This window comes from Cuculus canorus, chromosome 9, assembly GCF_017976375.1.
Source record: "Cuculus canorus isolate bCucCan1 chromosome 9, bCucCan1.pri, whole genome shotgun sequence".
In the NCBI taxonomy this organism is placed as follows: Eukaryota; Metazoa; Chordata; class Aves; order Cuculiformes; family Cuculidae; genus Cuculus; species Cuculus canorus.
Genome location: NC_071409.1, coordinates 24975101 through 24992513, shown reverse-complemented (window position 1 = coordinate 24992513; position 17413 = coordinate 24975101).

Below are 17413 nucleotides of genomic sequence, written 5' to 3'. Positions count from 1 at the left end.
GTGTTGATTGCATTTTTCTCCCTCAAAGAGCTAGTATTAATTCTGGAGTAATATGCAGGCTAACGTGTATATTTTATTCTGATCTGTGTAGGAAAACAGCTATTAATTAATGTCCAACGGTGATTATCACACTAGATGTCTTAGCTGCTGCCCTATTTTATGTGGGCAGAATTTAAATGGGGTTGGGTCAGCAGTAATTTAGCCTCATTAAGAGTGTGGGATTTGGACTCTTTGATGGAGTCTTTCTGCTGAGCTCTATGTAGATTTGAAAAGAACACAGGGAACTTGTGTGGATGTAAATGAGAACAAAACTTAATTCGTAACTACTCTCTTTAAGCATCTGCTTTTCCTTTAATGTGTGCAAGGGAAAGGTAAGAAAACATAAACACATGATTTTGTGATCTGTGAATTAATTGCATTGATAGATTGATAACCTCACCTTGTGGAGAGAAGTGAATAGAAATGTGTACTGGATAAGTTGCTGTGTAGACAAATTGCATCATACTGTCAATTAATTTCCTTAGGAGAGGATTTTCTCTAAAATTCAGATTGCTGGCTTAGCTTGATTCTCAGGTGAGGATACAAACCTTGTCCCTCGCCTAATGAGAACAAAGACAGGCTAACATGACAATTCTAGGAAATTCTACACCTCATACATGTTTTGCATAAGCTGAAAGGATCAAAGTTGTCTTCCTTTCACCAAAGCAATTGTCTAGGTTAGTTTGGGTACAGTAAAATGCACCATATCCCAGTATTTCGCCTGTGTTGCCAAATGGCATCAGGTACCAGTCGGCCTGGATGTTACCTTGAGGTCTTTTCCTTCTTTGCTGCAAATCGTGGGCCTTCATTGTGTTCTGCCAAACCAGCCTGGAGAGCTGGCACAGATGCATCGGCCCCAGAGTGGAAACCCATCTCTGGGAAAGCCTCGTGAGAGGGTGACCCACCTCTGCTCAGGCTCAGGCTTAGGCTCAGGCTCTTCTAGGTTCACATCAGACTGTAATGTTAGGAAGCTGCGGATAAGTAAGATGGAAATTATGCTTCTCTAACAAACTGGCAAGGAAAAGCCGTGGATTTCAAGTTTTCCTGTACCTTTAATCTTGTACTTTATCATCTCTCTCCAGGTGATCAGGCACTTATGGAAAAACCTCCGTGAATTCAGCTTAGGCAGTCTTTGGAAGTAGATGAAAAATGCTATTAGGAATGAGCGTAAAGTTTCAAGGGAAGCTTGGGGAGAAAGTTTCTTCCATTTGTAACCCAACAGTTAAGCCAGGGTAACATTTTTGCTGACTTTATCTCCTTAAGGACAGGGAAATCTAGCTTTTTCTTCTTCATTTGCTTTTCCCATTTCTGTTACTGCTAGGCTCTTTTTTGGACTAAAATAAGGTGAACAAAGAGTGAATCTACTTCTTCTGTTACTACACGGTGAAGCAATAGCTAAGATCAAATGCTTTTCACACTTTTTCCACCCTCAAAGTTTTAGTCATACTACATTTTCAGCTGAAGGCTTGTAAAGGTTAGTTGGAAACACGCTTATCAGTCTAGGAATGTAAGTCATGAACTTCTTTAGCTCTTTATCTAACAGGAGAATTTGAATATAGGAGAAACAAAGGACTAACAGGCCTTGGATTTTAACGTCATAGATGCTGTAATGTCTATTACTGCAGCACAGGGCACAACTGATCCTTGAGCAGCCAGCTAACTGGATCCTGTCATTTCTTTGTGCGTAAAAGCTAAATCAGAGTTGTGTATGGTCAGGCACTAACGAGGTGGGTGCTGATGAGGGATGGGTGCTGCTGGCTGGACACGGCAAGTGAGTCCTGGAGCAAGGGAGAGAATCTTTTCCCTTTTTCCTTTCTAGCAAAGAAAGAAAGGGCAACTGTGAAACCATTCTTTGAAGGTCTTCCTTTTGATTTCTGAAGACATGTCATAAGCCTTTCACCATCTGCTAATTTTCTGTGAGGTGAAGGAGATAGCAGGTACATTAACCTGTGCTCAGCTCTTCTGCTGTCCATCCATGAGTTTACAGAACAAACCACTCTCTGCAGAGCAGACGTGATCTGTGGCTTGCCCACGCTTCCCCAGGAAAAAAGTCCTGTTGGCTGTGCTCAGTTATGCCTTTGCTTGAGTCTGGTGAGCCATCGTCCACCGGTGGAAAGCAGAGAAGAGGACATTTGTGTCTTATTATCTCCTGGTATTCTAGCTCAGGTCCTGGATGGGACTCAGAAGACTTGCCCTAAACACGACTCAGATTTGATCGATGCATGAGCAGCACCTCTTGTAGTCTTGGGTCAACATTGGGTGACTCTGAGAGCATGGTGAGGGCCACATCACACATAAGGGAGGGAGCTGTGTGGCAGCGATGTCGGGGGTGAGGGATTGTGATGACTTCTTGTACAATAACTGCTGCTAGACCCTGCTCTGCTGCCCTGCCAGGGTCCGTACCGCTGCTAGGCAGGGCAGAGGCAAACGAAGAAGCCTAACAGGAACTTTCTCTCAAACTATGGAAATCAAAACAGAAGCCTTATTTATCAAAATGATTAAGTCATGTATTTATTTTCACTGACTGGGGGTTTGGCCTGTCAACGCAGAATTTGGAACTGCTTGTTCTTCACTTGTTTTTCCATGTCTTGGACAGTCTCACTCCAGTCATGTTTTGTTCCATCAACATCCATTTCTCTGTAAGAACACAGTGTCTGCTCAGCAGTGCCTCTGTAATAGAAATTAATCTCTAAGGCAGAACACTTGTGCTTTTTTGCCTTACTGTTCATGGATGCTGAAATATATGAAATAAGTCCTAAATTTTTTAGGAATCATAGCAACTATCCCTATTTTACATGTTATTATTTTTTTAAAAGGACTCCTTTACTAATTTTGCTCTTTATTAAGTGAACACTCTTTAATAGTGTTCATCACAAATTGCATTTAAATCTGTTCCGTTCTGGGTTTTTTTTTCAGAACAGCTTTTTCACTTCTCTAAAGAAAACAAGAATGGACAAAATGTGAAGCATGTGTAAGTGAAATGATGGGGCACAGGCTGGTGGAGAAAGCAGATTAAAAGAAAAGAGTCTTGAAATCTGTCTCTTAAAGGTTTGAGAAGTTGCCTGCTTCCTTGCTTGTTAATGTGGGTCTATTGTAACTGCTAGCTCAGCCACTTCTGTTTAGCTTTGTGAAGAGCTTTTCATACTGTATTTTTTAAATACAGAACTAAAACCATGCTGAGCTTTTCTTTTGCCCTGACAAGAGCTTTTATGTCTATGCACTGGCTGCCTTCCATTTGCTATCTTATTTTTCAGTCCTGGGCAAAGCTCTGTGTGTCTCAGAAATAGGCAGCGCTACCATCCTGGCATCACCTCTGGTTACCAGGAGCTTCTGGAAGAAGCAGCCCGTTTTCTGATTCATTACTTGCCTGCCCTCCCTTTGCATAAATGAGACAAATAGCTGTTCCCTTGGGGAGGGATAGAGACAATGGAAAATAGAACCCGTCTTGATAAAGAGAGCTCAGACTCTTTGTCAGTGACGAGTCAGCTGTGAATATTTGTATTTCCCCAAACAAACATGTGCTGTACATGTATGCTGATAGTCTATTAAATGTCCTTAACCTCAGCTGCTCTATCCATCAGGTCTGGAAGTATGCACGGCATGCAGAGTACTCTGCCGGCAGGTACTAGTGGTGATGCACTGAGGGAAATAATCGGTGACAGAGGGATTTCTAAGCTAACTGTTTCGTGAGAAAATCCTGTGTGAGTATATGAGCACATACAGGTATGAGACTAATGAAAATAAACATCGTAACAGAAGAAAATCACTTGCTTTAACTTTAGCTTGCTAAACAGCATGGTTGGCATTGTTTTGTGCCTCTCTTAACAGTCTGAATAAAGAAATCAAGAGCTGAATGGGCAGAAACCCAGAGCTCCCCTTTCAGCTGTATTTCCTTTTGGGACTGCAGATCACTGACAAGGACTGTTCACATGCTTCTGTAGCCCTGCCAGGGGCCTCTCAAATCCTTTCTGTACAGCTCGCTTACAGCTTTGCCAGCAGTCCCGTCCTTGATAAACGGGATGTGGCCATTTAGTCTACATTGGGATCATTTGTGTAGGTGCCGGGAGCGGTGCAGTGACTCTGCCCTTGTCCCTGTTCCTGTCTGGGCACTCTTCTGTGAGCCCGGGTCTCTGCTGCATCTGAGCAGGAACGTCCTTCATGTACAGACCTTGGGCAGCCTGATCCAGTGGGATGTCCCTGCCCACGGCAGGAGATTGGAACTGGATGATCTTTAAGGTCCTTTCCAGCCCAAACTATTCTATGATTCTACAAGCAGCTCCAGGAAAGCCAGACAGCTGTGGATGCTTTTGATGACTGCGGACAGAAGGAACATAAATCACCTACAAGCCTATGTGTTTAATAATGTGTCTAAAATTGCCCGAATAATTCATTAATGAAAGTGGGTAGAATAAAAGCAGTGTTTAAATATTCATCCCAAAATAATGCATCCCTCTTCCCTGTTTCTGTGGTGAATAGCAGTGTATAACGGCTTTGGTAGGGACAGTGGCCACTTTTCTGTACACACTGGTAGAATAAGGACAGGGAATTCACGGTGGCGCTTGGCTCCTGCTGGACTCTCTTAGGCATGGTGAGGGCTGCCAACAAGATCTCAGAGGCATGTATTGTCTACTGCGTGAATGAGATTCCCATTACAGGGATGGAGCCAAAGGCTCCCAATTTAACAATCTGATTTAATGATCTTCATGGATTAAGGCCATACTTCCATTGTGCTTTCCTCCAAGGAAATAAAGAACTAGAGCGACACTGAAGAAAGAGATGACCGATAAGATCTGGGATAGTTTGGGCTGATCTTTTTAAACAGACATCATCTAGTGTAAGGAGCAGGGTGGCTGCAATCTGTTGTTCTAATTTTCCAAAGACTGTGCAATTAATTGAAAGGTGGTGGAAAAATTGTTTGTATGAGGTTTATAAAAGCAACGTCTTGTAAGATTATGATGCGTGAAACTAGAAGGAAAGATTTTCATTATCACTACCTTCTCCCTTTCTATATTATTTTCTGTTAGTACAGAACTTCACATAACAGATGCAGATTTTGAAACTGAAGATCTGATTTCCCAGCTGTGCTTGAACCGCATGTGTAGTGACATAAAATAACGGAGAACTGAGAAATCCTTTTTTTTTAATTATTTTTTTTTCCCAAAAAATGTTTGATTCAAAAGACAACTGGTGTATATGACACCAAATGTATTTGTACTTAAAATCTCAGGTGCAATAACGTGGGCAGTTTATTAAAACAGGTATATATAACAGGTGTTAAAATATGGTTTTCTTTCTGAAATCATTACCATTAATTAAATGAGTTGGGTAATTAAGAATCAGAATTGGACTGTGCAAAGGGCAAAGGAAGGTCTCTAATTATATAGCAGTTTAAATAAATCTTTCACTCAAAGTAGGATGCTGTGAGAAAGGCTATTTTTAGACTTGAATTTAAGAGCAATCCTCTTTTCTTGTCACACAATGTACTTCTAATAAACCTGTGTTTCGAAGAGCAGCTTTCAAAACTCTCGTGTCGCAGAAGCTTGCTCCTCATATGTTTTTCTTCTCTTGGAAGTGTCTCAATTTTTGTAGCTTTAGTTTTGAATGGCTCACTACGGTTAAGTAGTTCGGTCCAAGAATATCAGTGTGGTTTTTGTCATTGTGATTGGACTGTTCTGTTAATGGTTTACTTAAAACAAAGTTACATATTTGTTGTGTAGTTTGCTGGCCAGTCATAACTATCTGGAGTATTTCAAGCATTTCTACGTTTCCCCTCCCCGGGATAAGAACATCTGCAGCTGGCTGGCCTTTCTAATGTCTCTTATTACTGACTTAAATCATGGAATCATAGAATCATAGAATCATAGAATAGTTTGGGTTGGAAGGGACCTTAAAGATCATTCAGTTCCAACCCCCCTGCCATGGGCAGGGACACCTCCCACTGGATCATGTTTCTCTCGGAATTCTCAGGAGATTTGTGAATGGCTTTTTAAACTTTGAATTACTGATTAAATTGAGTGAAGAGGCTTCTGATGCCTTGACTAACTTTCACCCAAGCTATCCATCCAGCTCACAGGAGAGGAAAGCAATTTGTTTCAATCTCTTTGCAAATTATTTTGCTTACCATTACCAATGTGGCCATGGTAGGAAGGGCCATGCAGATGTTTTCCCGGCACATATTCAAGGACTATGGATAGAGGTGTCATGAATACAGATGACATTTGCCAAAGGTCTCTTACAGAGCGCAGCTGAATTCTGCCTTTGATGGGAGCAAAGTGCCTGCAGCTCATCAGAGCATTTCTGATACAGGGCAGTTTTTAATGACCTGCGCGGCAGTAATTAACATTGTGCATCTGCTCATATGTTTCTGCCTTGTCTTCACATAGGATCAGAGTATTTCCAGTTCTTGTGATGTTTTGGTGCTGAGTGATTGTAGGAACGCAATAAGAAGGCCATTTTGGAATCAGTTTCCTCACACTATGAGTTACTGCAGTGAGCGTTATCATTGAAAAGGTTAAACATCAACAGCAGAGAAAAGAGAATCGGGGTACAGGAGGAAGGATCATGTGCCTGTTTCATTAAGGCATATGCATATCTTCGCATTCTGCATAAAACTTTCATATGTTTATTTAGTGTCTTAATAGAAATTAGTATTAATAGAAATTAGTATTAATAGAAATATTAATTTCCTCTAGGTGTTGTTAGTTCTTCTAAGAAGTTATTTATTTTTATCACACTAAAAAACCAAAGTAGAAAAACCAAAAGCTATCTGACTGTTTATCGTGGATTTTAGCTGATTTGCACTTTGCTGTTTCTCTGGATGGCCTAAATTGAGTGTCGAAGCTACGGGAAGACTCCTCTCCACATTCTAACTGTAAATGGTGAACTATAATTTTTACTGTATCCCCACTGGATCTGTTTAAACCTGGTATGTAAAAATTGAGCTTAAAAATTAATTCTGAATCAGTAAACTCATTTAGGACTGTTCACAAAGGAGTTTGGACAGGCTTAATTGAATGGTGATAAGGAATTATTAGTTACACAACCTGAGCGGTGTGGATTGTGCCATGGCTCGGGTTGTAAACGTAAGACCAAATTCCTTTTGTGTGAGCTTTACTGTATGGATGTTGCCAAGTCACAAGAGTCCGTAAAGGCACATGCAAACTAGCCTAAGTTAAAATCCAGAGAAAGTGTCTGGACAGAGAAACATCTTGCTTGGTAAAAATGAACATTTTCTGCCACTGAGCATGAGAGTTCGCCACTTACAAGCATTTTAAGACCTGAACTAGATCTTAAAAAAATTGCTCTTACTGAAGAGCCTGTATAACTTAAAGTGAGATGACTAAGATAGTTTGCTTTGGTTGTTTTGCTACTTAAAGAATCAATCAATTTTGATACAGAGCAACTGGGTATCAAGGTAGGTAAACTGCCTTGTAACACGTTATCTTCGCTCTTAGAAAAACATGTTCTCTGTTTTATTCTAGTTTCTGGCTTTTATCACTGAAAACCACAGGAATGTAGACTGCATCATAGCATTGCCTAGAAATGTTATCCCTTGCTTCAGGAACTCTTGTTCCGCCACTAGGGTACCCAGTAGGGTAGTTCTAACTGTTGGCCTGACAAGCGCCAGTCTAATTCAGTACTGTAGGGGAGAGGATGCCAGCAATTTAATGTCTCTTTTCTTATTTGTCCATTTTTTTAAGAGAAAAAGAACATGCAGAAACAAGACCTGGAAGCATTTTACATAGACAAATTGCTGCTTACAGTTCTCTTTTTAGGTTTTCCAAGTAATGACACGAAGATAAGAATTTTTTTCTCTTGCTTTCAGATTGCATTTTAAAATATTTTCAGCCACTTTATTTGTCTTTCATTTCCTGAGAAACTTTGGATAAAACTGTAAATGAAACATAAGCATTTTGACACCTCACATGAATCCAAGCATGTATTTAACAGCACAAAGCTTGCTAGGAAGGAACCAGGCAAAATTTTCTGAGAGCTGTGAAGATACATTCTTGCTGTACATGTGCATACCTTAATCCACTCTTATCTTTTTCTCTCCTATGCCTCAGAGGAGCGTAGTTAACATTTTAAAAACCCTCAGTACAATATACATACTATCAGGTCGTAAAACTGAAAACCCAAAGCGCAGTAGGTAAGACCATGAACAAATATGAGCAGTGTTGCAACAGGAACCACAATCCACCAAGCTCCTTCTAATCATTTGGAAGACCACAGAGCATTGTCACATCTGTGGTAGAACCACTGAGAAGTCACAGTCCATATTCCAGCTCCAATTACTTTTTCCAGCTCTCCAAAGCTGCCTGGAAACCAGCACTCCTCATAGTTGCTGCTCAGCTTGATGGATGATGGGAACGGCCGAGGTGGTGTCCCAGTGCATTCAGGGCAGCTCGTCTCTTGTTTCATCAAGTGAGTGCCGTGTTCGCTTCCAGTTTCAGGTACTTGTAAGGCCTTTATGAAGTCAGTGGATCTCAGCTGAGTAAGTCCTCATCCCTCAAGAAAGGCTCGTGCCTATTAAAGCTCTTCCCAACTAGGTAAAATATGTGGGCTGGAAGCTGCCCGAGCAGCCTGCTCTTCGTTAGTCCCACACTAACGCACGCTGGCCAGCTGACCTGGTGGAATAAATAAGTTCCCATAATTCTCACACTAAGTTTTTTTCAGCATAAATTGAAAAGTATTTAAACTCTTTATTAACATTTATAAAACATATATTTTCCATGGCAGCTGTGCTGGGCGAGTTTTCTGCTGATTTTGGGTCCAGTATTGCCTTTCTGGAAGAATGCCTTTTTCAAGGTCTTGATCACCTTCAGTTTGATTTATGGGATAAAATTAGTCCGTCGCTAAGTTTGAAAAACGCTAAAAATGTTTTGTCTGAGGGGACTTGTTTCACAGATAAAATTAACGATCTCAGCCAAACGCACTGCTTAGGCTAGCTGTTCTCCTCACCACAGAGCCTTTGGCAGAGCGATCCTTTGTCTATCTGCTGCTTTGCCTTCCTTTTGAATACAGAGTTCTTCTCTTTTGGGATTCTGTTCTGCTCTTGGCTCACTGAGTGTTTCTACCCCCATTTTCTCTCTCTTTTTTCAGTCTGGTTACAAGTGTTCAATAAATTCTCAGGCTTATCACTCTCTCGCTGCTGTTTCAGCTGGCTCCTCGTCCCTGCAGCGTTCTGTTTTACACCCCCCTCTCCTCTCTGCCTTCCTCATGACTGCAGTGATCAGTGCGAGAATTCCCATTGCCAGAACTACCATTTACGCACCACGCGATGACTGTGCTTCGTGGTACTGAGACCTGGGCACACACATCGTCATCTCAGCCTGTGGAGACATCTGCCCCTGCTTTGCTGCTGCGAGAGGAGGTGCTTCCCGGGGTTTCTTATGATGGGAGATGCACTGCTAGCAAAGTTGTGTTGGAAAAAACCACTCAGATTCTCTGCTATTACTTCTACTAATCTGCACCAAGCAGAGGCTTTTGAAAAGGAGATCTGAAAGGAGGAGACCTCCTCTGTGTAGGAGAGATACCAAGCTGTAGAAAGCGCTGGTGGTTTGTATTTCTTATTGCAGCAGTGATGTAGCAGGAGTGGGGCTAAAGTCTATGACTCCTTGGCCAATCCTTCTTTATATACTGCCTCCTGGTTGGTCACAGGTGTGTTATTTATGTCTTCATGACTTGACAATAAGCTGAAGAGAATGGTCCTTACCAGTAGAGCAAAGTGCAATGACAGCATTCGAGCTGAGCAAGTACTAAGACAAGTACTTTTAAGAAATGCTTGAGCTGCTTAGATAATGGTTGTGCTTTCAACCCGAAAGTGCTACATCTACCTTCTGAGATGTGCGTTTTGTGCTTGTTTTAGATATACATACACAGAGATATATATACAAATATAAAAACATGTATAATTTAAGTAGGAAAATTATTTTGGCAGAGCTGTACGGGTTCTTGTGCATTGTATATATAATTCTGTTCACTATTAATAGTCTCCAATCTTAATTAACATAATGCCAAGAGAAGTGAATAATGAAAATTATTTCAGAAGGGCTTATTGTCTGAAGAAGAAAGATAATCGCTTCTGAAAATGGTGGTGTAGGGGATGAGAACGGAGGAGGTTCAGTCTGGGATACGTCTGCATTCTTAAGGATCTTTTGATAAGCAGAGCTATACATGAACTTCGAAGTTCTCTACAGTAGCTTAGGAAATAAGTGACAGTCAAGGTGAAGGATGAAGGAAGGACTTAGATAATATGATGAAGAGCAGTTCATAATGATAATGAGAAGAGCAGTTAAGTCACTGGTGGAAAATAAGAGCATGAATATGACTGGAAAGGAGACAACTTTAGAAAACTTGAGCTTAAAGAAACCAGCTAGTAGCTGAATTTTGGCACACACAACAACAGACTAAATCCCACCAATTAAACTGTATTTGAGCTCATTAGTGGCTTCAGAGTTGAATTAGGAACACTTCTAATAGCTTGAAGTGGAAAGATAATAAAAATAAGTGCCAATTTTTCACAATGTTTAGGAAAGGAACAATCTTACATATACTGCTATTGACCAGAAGAAAAATCGTTACAGAAAGACTCTTTGTGCATTATTTGGACAATACATTGTGCACAGTGCACTGCCGGGTGGAGGGACTGGTGAAACATGAGAACGGCCTCTCACTAAGTAGGTCGGGGAACTCTATCGAACTCACAGTTATTCACGTCCAATTAGTCCTATTGCAGCCAAAATCATGGTCTTGTTGAAGTCACTACTAAAACTCCCACAGCTTTTCACCGAACCAGGATCTCACCCATTGTGCATACGTCCATGCGTAGTTTCCACTGAAGGACCTTCAGCCAAGCAGCTAAGTGAAGCGTGGAATCTGAATGTGGAGAGTACAAATGGGAGACTTGAGTTTAAGAAGGAAAGGCACACTGGAGAGTCTCAGCTCATTATAGACGAGCAGATATACTCCAGATTTTCTCATTTTCTGATTCTGTTGCTATGGTATTCATAAAATTCCAGCATTTTAATGCAGCAAAGGGAAAATCTGGTGCATAACTAGGAGTTAATCAGTTGTTCGGTTGTTTGAAACTAAAGTGGCTTCAGCATTTCTGACCATCAGCCCATTAAATAGTCATGAGAGATTCAGATCTAAAAATCTCAGCCCCCGTGCCCAGACACTCCCCCACCTGTAGAGGCTGTGACAGAGAGGTCAGCGTGCTCCTCTGGGGTTACCTGGTGCGCACATTCAGCAGTTGGCAGTGGGCAAGAGGAACCGCATCTTAGCTGAAACCGCGGAGCAAGTTGTCCAAGTTCAGTGACATAGGGAAGGCTGGATAGTCACAGCCTGGAAGGAGCCACAGAATCAGTAACTCACTGGCTCTGACTGCAAAGAGTGACAGTGGTGAATCAAACCCATCAATTATTATCTATCATAAAGGAAGCAGACGAAAAACATAGTGGCTCTCCAATTTTATTTTTTTTTTTAATTTCTATATGAGCAGAATGGTCGTTCCTTTTAAAAAACCAAACAACAGACACCCAAAACCCCAGCAAAAGCCAAAAATAATAAGAATCAGCTCTTTGGAAGCATACCCACAGTCGTGATCCTCTCTTCCTCCTGTCACTTGTTAAGGCATTTTCTGTGCAACATGCAGAGAAAGAAAGAATAAAGAAAGAGCAGACACAGAGAATAGCATCCTTTCTCTGCAAAGACATGTTTTTGCAGACTCCCAAGCTTTCTTTAGTTTCTCATAGCAACCACAAAATGTCTTCAGCCATGGCACGAAATGCATCAGTCTTTTTGTCAGGAAATGTTGGAAGTATCTGATCTTCCTGCTAAATTGTTTAAATAGCAACATCTTATAAACTATAGTAATCGGTTAAAAGAGTTTATATCTACATTTTTCAGAGACTTTTCTTTACCTGTGCTGCTATAGAAAGGATATTCTTAGAATTATTGAGGTGAAACTCATTGTCAGAATTTCAAACATGTCAATGGAATCCTAAAACTGGCCGAACGATGTATATAAATAAACTGGAGATGAAGGAACTCGGTTTTCAGTTTCACAATTCTACCTTAAAATTCAAATTCATTAGACATTCGCAGAACACAAATTAGAGATAGATGTAATTTTCTGAAAGCTTAATAACCTTTTACAGAACTTCCCTACTTTGACAATAGATGGGCGTGATCCTACTGGACCGAATTATCTATACTGAAGTCCATGTGAGCTTTACTAGTGAAAATGGTGCAGCTGGAAGCCCTGTTGGAGAACAAAAAGTAACAGCAGAGAAGGATATATAATTCAAGCAAGGCAGGAAATGCTTTTCGCATCAAAATTTGAAATACCACATACACGCACACAAAATTTGATTGAGATATTGAAATCTCAAATCCTTCCTGTTGGAAAATTCCCAGGCAACTCAATAAGTGACAGAGTTGCCAGGTAGCTTCCTTCTCTCACAGCAGGAGATGATCTCTGGACCCACTTTGGGTGCAGTAAATTAAGAGACATTATCAAGCAATATTGCTGTCAAAGTATCTGGGTGAAAAGTAATGTCAGCGTTAGTAAACATAAGGTTATTTTTATGATCATGTAGTCAAGAAATTTGTAACTTCCATTACAAGAATCAAAGAGGTAGCAGGACCTCAATCATTGGTCACGTTTCTCAGGGTACTCATTCTTTTTTGCTCTGTTTGCTGTTCTGTTCCAGGCTACATCCCAGTATAACAGTGAAAACAGCATCTTGTTTCAGCCTTGATGCTCTGTGAGCATTAACAGGTTCGTTGCTGCAGTACAGTGTGATTGGGCTTTCCCCTAAATGCTTTTAGTTAACGCTGCAAAGCTTTCTACTATTGCTGATCATTTTAACAACAGCAAAAACGATTAAGAGGAAGGTAGAAATAATTAAAGAACATATCTTTTGCTGCCTTTGACTAATTTATAGTTAAAATTTAGCTGAAAAATTTACCATTATTCAGAGTAAAAGCTCTCATAGTCTGCAGTTGTATAGAAAAGCAAGAGGAGGGGGAAGCTCTGAGGGCTGTACCCGTTCTCCGGTACGGCTGGAAATGCATTGCAATTGCCTCTGTTGCTGGAGTAACAAGTGTCCCCTTCAGTAAAATTCGGCTCCTCTCATTAGCAAGAAGCTTCAGTCCCGTGCAGTTCATGTCCCTGCCAGAGCGGAGAAAGCAGTAGCAGAAGTATTTCACCAGCAGCCTGGCTCAACCACACTTACATCTCATCTTGTCTTCAGTTTGTGGTGACCTCTGTTGCTGTGGCAGGGGGTTGTGAGACAGTAAGAGTCTTATTCCTTCGTGCATGCTCATTATGAGATGGAGACTTGCCCTAATCTTCTGAGAACAGCTGGTTCTTTTGCAGCTGACTGTAAACACTGCCCAGAGTCATGAGAAGAGTTTAAAAAGAATGTTAATCGTATTAATATTTCATAGCTGCCGGTTGATACAGATGGGACACGCAGCCAATTTCACTACAGATCAGACAGCACCTGCACTGTCCTTAGAGCCATTTCACCCCTTCACTTTGGCTTGTGGGAACAGAAGGGGACAGAAGTGGCTGAAAATATCAACTGTCAGAGGTTGGCTGCGGCGAGAGAGTTGGGAAGTCTGTGCAGCAGCGCAGCTCATCTGCACCGTCCCGAAGCCATAGGGGCATGTCTAGTTTGGGACCTGAGTTTGGGAGAGGACAGTTTCCCAAACAGTGCAACTCACAGCAAATGCACGGGAATTATTTCTGCTACAGGTAGTTTCCACTGCATGGGTTCTTGCTTCACACTTCCTTACACCCTAAAACTGGCAGGGAGATAGAGAGGATTGATAAAAGCGTGGCTTAAGAAGCACTGATACAGCAAATCAAATAAGTTAGTTTATTAAAAAACACTGAATTACAGGTGTTTCCTGAACACGTCTAGATATTTGCAAGGTTGAAGAGCCGTAGTGTTTTGTGGAATCAAACCCTATAACACAAAATGAGCTTTCGCACATCAGTAGCCAAGCACACTGGAGAGACAACCCTGAGTTTGACAATAGGTGTTGCATGGTTTTGAAATGGAACTTACAAAGCGTCCAAGTATTTTTCTCCCTCTTCTATTGTTTGCCAAAAAGCACAGTCCCAACCCTGAGTTTTTATACATGTCCTTTAAGAAAGACCCAACTCTGTGACTTCATACATCTCCTGTAAGTTACTGCATGAACATTTTAATTTGTTTTTTTACATTAAGATCTTATAAAAAGATAAATAGGTTTTAACCTGTACCCTTCCCAAAGCTATATTTTATCTCACTATTGCTTGTTGGCTTGTTACCTTAAAAAAATTTCTCTTTTAAGATATAATTCTGCTTTACTGAGTTGGAGAGAAGAAAACGGTGTATTTAATATACCTAAAATATATAGAGTATGATAGTGATTACACTGCCATGTATAGAGGATTATCCTCCAGGACGCATGCAATGAAACTGCGTTTGGGACTGTAAAAGCACGGGCATTAAATTTAGAAATGAAGCCTTGCTAATTCTGAGTCTTGCTAATTCTTGCTCTCTTTGATTTCACACAGAGGAAAAGTCTTGATTTTGACATTTGGAAAAGATCTTCCATTCTCCTTGGTAGATTTTCAAGGATTAACCAACATTTACCACTGAAAATATCCTTGCATGTCTTCTAATCTCTATCTGTCCCATATTAGTTATGACGAACACAGTCTGCTGGATATTAAGGAATGATTAGTGGCAAGCAGGTAGAGAAACACTTTCTGCTTTGGTGCAGATTCATAACACTCTCTTTTAGGTCTTTTGTACCGCTAGGAAACGGTACATTGACTGTTTTCACTAGTAAATGCTCACAGTCATTAAGTGGATTAATCTGCATGCCGGAAGATTCACGGGCAGAGTTCTTCCCTCTACATAACGGGGTCTACCCGGTCTTGGGTTTTACACTTGTCAGTGATGGCACTGTCCGTGAGGGCTCCTGCAGAAGGACACTCTCTCCCTGCCAGTGCTCAGCTCATCCTGGGCTTTTTCACTTCTAAAAAAATACCTCGGTGATTTTATACTGAGACCTTGCTTTGCATGAGGGCTTAATAACTACACTTACATTTCTTTCTTCGTTTAAATTATATAGCTGATTTTACTTCTCTCATGACAGTAATTTTATTGTGAGGGTTTTATTTCTTTTTTACTGTGTATGAAATCGAACACTGAGGGGCCTCTTCAGAAACCAGAGTCATTCTTGTAATTGCATCACAGTTAATAAGTATGTGTAAGAGAATAATCTTGTGAAAGCTGATTACCTCGGTTATTAATAATTAGGATTTAAGTAATATGTTGAAACGATATCCAATTCCTTGGCAATTTTGTGTGGAACGGTGAGAGGTAATTTTAGAAATAACCCTGTGTGTGAATTAGCTTTATAATGAATGCCGTGAAACACTAAGTGATAACTGAACCAGCGTTTCAGGTCATGCTCATGGTTTCTCATTGTTTGGTTTGCCTGTTTGAAGCTGGCGTGGCTGTTTGAAGTTTTGCTTCATTTGCGAAACAGACAGATTTGTCCATTTTTACTTCATTGTGCTTCACTTAATTTTATTCTTAGTAAAATTTTTTCCTGAATTCTTCTGGCAGAAGAATTAATATGTCTGAAGTTTACATATGCGTACACCTGGCTGGCTGTTCCTTGTCATAGAATCACAGAATCATAGAACATTTCGGGTTGGAAGGGACCTTAAAGCCCATCCAGTTCCACCCCTGCCATGGGCAGGGACACCTCCCAGTGGCTCAGGCTGCCCAAGGCCCATCCAACCTGGCCTGGAACCCCTCCAGGGATGGGGCAGCCACAGCTTCCCTGGGCACCCTGGGCCAGGGCCTCACCACCCTCATGGGGAAGAAATTCCTCCTTATGTCTCGTCTAACTCTGCCCCTCTCCAGTTTATCCCCATTGCCCCTCATTCTATCCCCACAAGCCTTTGTGCACAGCTCCTCTCCAGCTTTCTTGTAGCCCCTTCAGGTACTGGAAGGTCATGTTCTCTTCTGTATTATTTTTCTGATTGTTTACTATCTGCTGGACAGGCTTAGTATTAATAATATTTTTAATATCTTTTAAAAGAAAATAGAGCACATTTATCTACCTGTCTTCCTCTGATTCAGTAATATCTAAACTCTTGCAAGTCTGGAGAGAATTATTAATATCCTAACAATTTTTTCTGGCCCTCTCTGTGCAGGTTCAGGCGGGAGCTCAAGCGATGCCCATCTTCAAGTAAGGAAGTTATTTTGTTAAACTTGACTTGGAAAGTTTGCCCTCTCACAATTAGGTGTGTGTTGATGCACTAGAATAAATTATAGACAGCGTGAGGCTCACAGATTTGTAGTGCGGGGCCATGCCCCCAAAATTCTCCTTTTGGTCTCCAGTCCTGAAGAAAGCTCTCCAGACAGAAAGGAGCAGGAAGGGCTCCGCTGGTGAGGCACCTGCATGCTTGTATTGCTGGGAGGGTGTTGCAGGCCAGGTTTCCACATCAAAGCTTTTTCTATGACCCTTTTCCAATTAAAACCTGTGGAGAAATCAAGTTGGCACCTTGCAGGTGATGAAAGCAAAGCGCCCCTACAGCCAGGTGGGAGGAATGGATCTGCCTAACAAAGTCTTCACACCCTCAGCTGCTTAGTTGTTTCCTCCATCTCCCTGAGATGTAAATGATCTGAATGCTTCACCACTAATTTGAGTGGCAGAAACTCTGAGAGTGATGGTCACGATTAACAGGAATAGGTATGCAGGCTTATCCTTTAGTGCCTTTTTTCCCCATCTCCAAAGCTCTGGATTGCAGTGTCCCAGGCTCTGAGGGCTGGGCTTCAGCATTGACAAGGATTCAAGGTGTTTCGGTTCTGCTGCTCCGCGTCAGATGATCAGGAACACAGGAACAGACATCTTCACCTGCATTTGACCTTTCATACCTCGGAGGGAAGCCTGATGGATAATTAAGTTTTGCAGTTCACTACTGGCAAAGCATTTTAATTTATTTTTGATGTTGATATCCAATGTGACAATTAATAGTGCGGCTAAATAATTACTCATGCTAAATGCTCCACACACCATGAAGGCTTTTAAAATATAGGGACCATTATTTTAAGTAGAAGCAAATTTTAATTACAGAGAAGGGCATGTTGTAATTGTAACTGAACGTAATAGGACAGAAGAGGTGTCCGTGTCACTTATTCCAGGGATCTGTGCTGCTGAGGCTCTGCTCTGGCCACGCAGGGGCTTGTGGAGCTGGGAGGACCCCACACATTTCTGCTTTTTTCCCAGGTTTCCCCTAGCCAAGCCCAAGGCTTCCTCTAAGGAAGCAGGTGTGCAGGCTTCAGGCTCGGTG